Here is a 6543-nt window from a genome sequence, read left to right on the forward strand (position 1 = left end):
TAGGGTTTAGGGTTTAGGGTTTAGGGTTTAGGGTTTAGGGTTTAGGGTTTAGGGTTTAGGGTTTAGGGTTTAGGGTTTAGGGTTTAGGGTTTAGGGTTTAGGGTTTAGGGTTTAGGGTTTAGGGTTTAGGGTTTAGGGTTTAGGGTTTAGGGTTTAGGGTTTAGGGTTTAGGGTTTAGGGTTTAGGGTTTAGGGTTTAGGGTTTAGGGTTTAGGGTTTAGGGTTTAGGGTTTAGGGTTTAGGGTTTAGGGTTTAGGGTTTAGGGTTTAGGGTTTAGGGTTTAGGGTTTAGGGTTTAGGGTTTAGGGTTTAGGGTTTAGGGTTTAGGGTTTAGGGTTTAGGGTTTAGGGTTTAGGGTTTAGGGTTTAGGGTTTAGGGTTTAGGGTTTAGGGTTTAGGGTTTAGGGTTTAGGGTTTAGGGTTTAGGGTTTAGGGTTTAGGGTTTAGGGTTTAGGGTTTAGGGTTTAGGGTTTAGGGTTTAGGGTTTAGGGTTTAGGGTTTAGGGTTTAGGGTTTAGGGTTTAGGGTTTAGGGTTTAGGGTTTAGGGTTTAGGGTTTAGGGTTTAGGGTTTAGGGTTTAGGGTTTAGGGTTTAGGGTTTAGGGTTTAGGGTTTAGGGTTTAGGGTTTAGGGTTTAGGGTTTAGGGTTTAGGGTTTAGGGTTTAGGGTTTAGGGTTTAGGGTTTAGGGTTTAGGGTTTAGGGTTTAGGGTTTAGGGTTTAGGGTTTAGGGTTTAGGGTTTAGGGTTTAGGGTTTAGGGTTTAGGGTTTAGGGTTTAGGGTTTAGGGTTTAGGGTTTAGGGTTTAGGGTTTAGGGTTTAGGGTTTAGGGTTTAGGGTTTAGGGTTTAGGGTTTAGGGTTTAGGGTTTAGGGTTTAGGGTTTAGGGTTTAGGGTTTAGGGTTTAGGGTTTAGGGTTTAGGGTTTAGGGTTTAGGGTTTAGGGTTTAGGGTTTAGGGTTTAGGGTTTAGGGTTTAGGGTTTAGGGTTTAGGGTTTAGGGTTTAGGGTTTAGGGTTTAGGGTTTAGGGTTTAGGGTTTAGGGTTTAGGGTTTAGGGTTTAGGGTTTAGGGTTTAGGGTTTAGGGTTTAGGGTTTAGGGTTTAGGGTTTAGGGTTTAGGGTTTAGGGTTTAGGGTTTAGGGTTTAGGGTTTAGGGTTTAGGGTTTAGGGTTTAGGGTTTAGGGTTTAGGGTTTAGGGTTTAGGGTTTAGGGTTTAGGGTTTAGGGTTTAGGGTTTAGGGTTTAGGGTTTAGGGTTTAGGGTTTAGGGTTTAGGGTTTAGGGTTTAGGGTTTAGGGTTTAGGGTTTAGGGTTTAGGGTTTAGGGTTTAGGGTTTAGGGTTTAGGGTTTAGGGTTTAGGGTTTAGGGTTTAGGGTTTAGGGTTTAGGGTTTAGGGTTTAGGGTTTAGGGTTTAGGGTTTAGGGTTTAGGGTTTAGGGTTTAGGGTTTAGGGTTTAGGGTTTAGGGTTTAGGGTTTAGGGTTTAGGGTTTAGGGTTTAGGGTTTAGGGTTTAGGGTTTAGGGTTTAGGGTTTAGGGTTTAGGGTTTAGGGTTTAGGGTTTAGGGTTTAGGGTTTAGGGTTTAGGGTTTAGGGTTTAGGGTTTAGGGTTTAGGGTTTAGGGTTTAGGGTTTAGGGTTTAGGGTTTAGGGTTTAGGGTTTAGGGTTTAGGGTTTAGGGTTTAGGGTTTAGGGTTTAGGGTTTAGGGTTTAGGGTTTAGGGTTTAGGGTTTAGGGTTTAGGGTTTAGGGTTTAGGGTTTAGGGTTTAGGGTTTAGGGTTTAGGGTTTAGGGTTTAGGGTTTAGGGTTTAGGGTTTAGGGTTTAGGGTTTAGGGTTTAGGGTTTAGGGTTTAGGGTTTAGGGTTTAGGGTTTAGGGTTTAGGGTTTAGGGTTTAGGGTTTAGGGTTTAGGGTTTAGGGTTTAGGGTTTAGGGTTTAGGGTTTAGGGTTTAGGGTTTAGGGTTTAGGGTTTAGGGTTTAGGGTTTAGGGTTTAGGGTTTAGGGTTTAGGGTTTAGGGTTTAGGGTTTAGGGTTTAGGGTTTAGGGTTTAGGGTTTAGGGTTTAGGGTTTAGGGTTTAGGGTTTAGGGTTTAGGGTTTAGGGTTTAGGGTTTAGGGTTTAGGGTTTAGGGTTTAGGGTTTAGGGTTTAGGGTTTAGGGTTTAGGGTTTAGGGTTTAGGGTTTAGGGTTTAGGGTTTAGGGTTTAGGGTTTAGGGTTTAGGGTTTAGGGTTTAGGGTTTAGGGTTTAGGGTTTAGGGTTTAGGGTTTAGGGTTTAGGGTTTAGGGTTTAGGGTTTAGGGTTTAGGGTTTAGGGTTTAGGGTTTAGGGTTTAGGGTTTAGGGTTTAGGGTTTAGGGTTTAGGGTTTAGGGTTTAGGGTTTAGGGTTTAGGGTTTAGGGTTTAGGGTTTAGGGTTTAGGGTTTAGGGTTTAGGGTTTAGGGTTTAGGGTTTAGGGTTTAGGGTTTAGGGTTTAGGGTTTAGGGTTTAGGGTTTAGGGTTTAGGGTTTAGGGTTTAGGGTTTAGGGTTTAGGGTTTAGGGTTTAGGGTTTAGGGTTTAGGGTTTAGGGTTTAGGGTTTAGGGTTTAGGGTTTAGGGTTTAGGGTTTAGGGTTTAGGGTTTAGGGTTTAGGGTTTAGGGTTTAGGGTTTAGGGTTTAGGGTTTAGGGTTTAGGGTTTAGGGTTTAGGGTTTAGGGTTTAGGGTTTAGGGTTTAGGGTTTAGGGTTTAGGGTTTAGGGTTTAGGGTTTAGGGTTTAGGGTTTAGGGTTTAGGGTTTAGGGTTTAGGGTTTAGGGTTTAGGGTTTAGGGTTTAGGGTTTAGGGTTTAGGGTTTAGGGTTTAGGGTTTAGGGTTTAGGGTTTAGGGTTTAGGGTTTAGGGTTTAGGGTTTAGGGTTTAGGGTTTAGGGTTTAGGGTTTAGGGTTTAGGGTTTAGGGTTTAGGGTTTAGGGTTTAGGGTTTAGGGTTTAGGGTTTAGGGTTTAGGGTTTAGGGTTTAGGGTTTAGGGTTTAGGGTTTAGGGTTTAGGGTTTAGGGTTTAGGGTTTAGGGTTTAGGGTTTAGGGTTTAGGGTTTAGGGTTTAGGGTTTAGGGTTTAGGGTTTAGGGTTTAGGGTTTAGGGTTTAGGGTTTAGGGTTTAGGGTTTAGGGTTTAGGGTTTAGGGTTTAGGGTTTAGGGTTTAGGGTTTAGGGTTTAGGGTTTAGGGTTTAGGGTTTAGGGTTTAGGGTTTAGGGTTTAGGGTTTAGGGTTTAGGGTTTAGGGTTTAGGGTTTAGGGTTTAGGGTTTAGGGTTTAGGGTTTAGGGTTTAGGGTTTAGGGTTTAGGGTTTAGGGTTTAGGGTTTAGGGTTTAGGGTTTAGGGTTTAGGGTTTAGGGTTTAGGGTTTAGGGTTTAGGGTTTAGGGTTTAGGGTTTAGGGTTTAGGGTTTAGGGTTTAGGGTTTAGGGTTTAGGGTTTAGGGTTTAGGGTTTAGGGTTTAGGGTTTAGGGTTTAGGGTTTAGGGTTTAGGGTTTAGGGTTTAGGGTTTAGGGTTTAGGGTTTAGGGTTTAGGGTTTAGGGTTTAGGGTTTAGGGTTTAGGGTTTAGGGTTTAGGGTTTAGGGTTTAGGGTTTAGGGTTTAGGGTTTAGGGTTTAGGGTTTAGGGTTTAGGGTTTAGGGTTTAGGGTTTAGGGTTTAGGGTTTAGGGTTTAGGGTTTAGGGTTTAGGGTTTAGGGTTTAGGGTTTAGGGTTTAGGGTTTAGGGTTTAGGGTTTAGGGTTTAGGGTTTAGGGTTTAGGGTTTAGGGTTTAGGGTTTAGGGTTTAGGGTTTAGGGTTTAGGGTTTAGGGTTTAGGGTTTAGGGTTTAGGGTTTAGGGTTTAGGGTTTAGGGTTTAGGGTTTAGGGTTTAGGGTTTAGGGTTTAGGGTTTAGGGTTTAGGGTTTAGGGTTTAGGGTTTAGGGTTTAGGGTTTAGGGTTTAGGGTTTAGGGTTTAGGGTTTAGGGTTTAGGGTTTAGGGTTTAGGGTTTAGGGTTTAGGGTTTAGGGTTTAGGGTTTAGGGTTTAGGGTTTAGGGTTTAGGGTTTAGGGTTTAGGGTTTAGGGTTTAGGGTTTAGGGTTTAGGGTTTAGGGTTTAGGGTTTAGGGTTTAGGGTTTAGGGTTTAGGGTTTAGGGTTTAGGGTTTAGGGTTTAGGGTTTAGGGTTTAGGGTTTAGGGTTTAGGGTTTAGGGTTTAGGGTTTAGGGTTTAGGGTTTAGGGTTTAGGGTTTAGGGTTTAGGGTTTAGGGTTTAGGGTTTAGGGTTTAGGGTTTAGGGTTTAGGGTTTAGGGTTTAGGGTTTAGGGTTTAGGGTTTAGGGTTTAGGGTTTAGGGTTTAGGGTTTAGGGTTTAGGGTTTAGGGTTTAGGGTTTAGGGTTTAGGGTTTAGGGTTTAGGGTTTAGGGTTTAGGGTTTAGGGTTTAGGGTTTAGGGTTTAGGGTTTAGGGTTTAGGGTTTAGGGTTTAGGGTTTAGGGTTTAGGGTTTAGGGTTTAGGGTTTAGGGTTTAGGGTTTAGGGTTTAGGGTTTAGGGTTTAGGGTTTAGGGTTTAGGGTTTAGGGTTTAGGGTTTAGGGTTTAGGGTTTAGGGTTTAGGGTTTAGGGTTTAGGGTTTAGGGTTTAGGGTTTAGGGTTTAGGGTTTAGGGTTTAGGGTTTAGGGTTTAGGGTTTAGGGTTTAGGGTTTAGGGTTTAGGGTTTAGGGTTTAGGGTTTAGGGTTTAGGGTTTAGGGTTTAGGGTTTAGGGTTTAGGGTTTAGGGTTTAGGGTTTAGGGTTTAGGGTTTAGGGTTTAGGGTTTAGGGTTTAGGGTTTAGGGTTTAGGGTTTAGGGTTTAGGGTTTAGGGTTTAGGGTTTAGGGTTTAGGGTTTAGGGTTTAGGGTTTAGGGTTTAGGGTTTAGGGTTTAGGGTTTAGGGTTTAGGGTTTAGGGTTTAGGGTTTAGGGTTTAGGGTTTAGGGTTTAGGGTTTAGGGTTTAGGGTTTAGGGTTTAGGGTTTAGGGTTTAGGGTTTAGGGTTTAGGGTTTAGGGTTTAGGGTTTAGGGTTTAGGGTTTAGGGTTTAGGGTTTAGGGTTTAGGGTTTAGGGTTTAGGGTTTAGGGTTTAGGGTTTAGGGTTTAGGGTTTAGGGTTTAGGGTTTAGGGTTTAGGGTTTAGGGTTTAGGGTTTAGGGTTTAGGGTTTAGGGTTTAGGGTTTAGGGTTTAGGGTTTAGGGTTTAGGGTTTAGGGTTTAGGGTTTAGGGTTTAGGGTTTATGGGTTTAGGGTTTAGGGTTTAGGGTTTAGGGTTTAGGGTTTAGGGTTTAGGGTTTAGGGTTTAGGGTTTAGGGTTTAGGGTTTAGGGTTTAGGGTTTAGGGTTTAGGGTTTAGGGTTTAGGGTTTAGGGTTTAGGGTTTAGGGTTTAGGGTTTAGGGTTTAGGGTTTAGGGTTTAGGGTTTAGGGTTTAGGGTTTAGGGTTTAGGGTTTAGGGTTTAGGGTTTAGGGTTTAGGGTTTAGGGTTTAGGGTTTAGGGTTTAGGGTTTAGGGTTTAGGGTTTAGGGTTTAGGGTTTAGGGTTTAGGGTTTAGGGTTTAGGGTTTAGGGTTTAGGGTTTAGGGTTTAGGGTTTAGGGTTTAGGGTTTAGGGTTTAGGGTTTAGGGTTTAGGGTTTAGGGTTTAGGGTTTAGGGTTTAGGGTTTAGGGTTTAGGGTTTAGGGTTTAGGGTTTAGGGTTTAGGGTTTAGGGTTTAGGGTTTAGGGTTTAGGGTTTAGGGTTTAGGGTTTAGGGTTTAGGGTTTAGGGTTTAGGGTTTAGGGTTTAGGGTTTAGGGTTTAGGGTTTAGGGTTTAGGGTTTAGGGTTTAGGGTTTAGGGTTTAGGGTTTAGGGTTTAGGGTTTAGGGTTTAGGGTTTAGGGTTTAGGGTTTAGGGTTTAGGGTTTAGGGTTTAGGGTTTAGGGTTTAGGGTTTAGGGTTTAGGGTTTAGGGTTTAGGGTTTAGGGTTTAGGGTTTAGGGTTTAGGGTTTAGGGTTTAGGGTTTAGGGTTTAGGGTTTAGGGTTTAGGGTTTAGGGTTTAGGGTTTAGGGTTTAGGGTTTAGGGTTTAGGGTTTAGGGTTTAGGGTTTAGGGTTTAGGGTTTAGGGTTTAGGGTTTAGGGTTTAGGGTTTAGGGTTTAGGGTTTAGGGTTTAGGGTTTAGGGTTTAGGGTTTAGGGTTTAGGGTTTAGGGTTTAGGGTTTAGGGTTTAGGGTTTAGGGTTTAGGGTTTAGGGTTTAGGGTTTAGGGTTTAGGGTTTAGGGTTTAGGGTTTAGGGTTTAGGGTTTAGGGTTTAGGGTTTAGGGTTTAGGGTTTAGGGTTTAGGGTTTAGGGTTTAGGGTTTAGGGTTTAGGGTTTAGGGTTTAGGGTTTAGGGTTTAGGGTTTAGGGTTTAGGGTTTAGGGTTTAGGGTTTAGGGTTTAGGGTTTAGGGTTTAGGGTTTAGGGTTTAGGGTTTAGGGTTTAGGGTTTAGGGTTTAGGGTTTAGGGTTTAGGGTTTAGGGTTTAGGGTTTAGGGTTTAGGGTTTAGGGTTTAGGGTTTAGGGTTTAGGGTTTAGGGTTTAGGGTTTAGGGTTTAGG

Source organism: Cucumis melo, chromosome 7, assembly GCF_025177605.1.
Source record: "Cucumis melo cultivar AY chromosome 7, USDA_Cmelo_AY_1.0, whole genome shotgun sequence".
Taxonomy (NCBI): Eukaryota; Viridiplantae; Streptophyta; class Magnoliopsida; order Cucurbitales; family Cucurbitaceae; genus Cucumis; species Cucumis melo.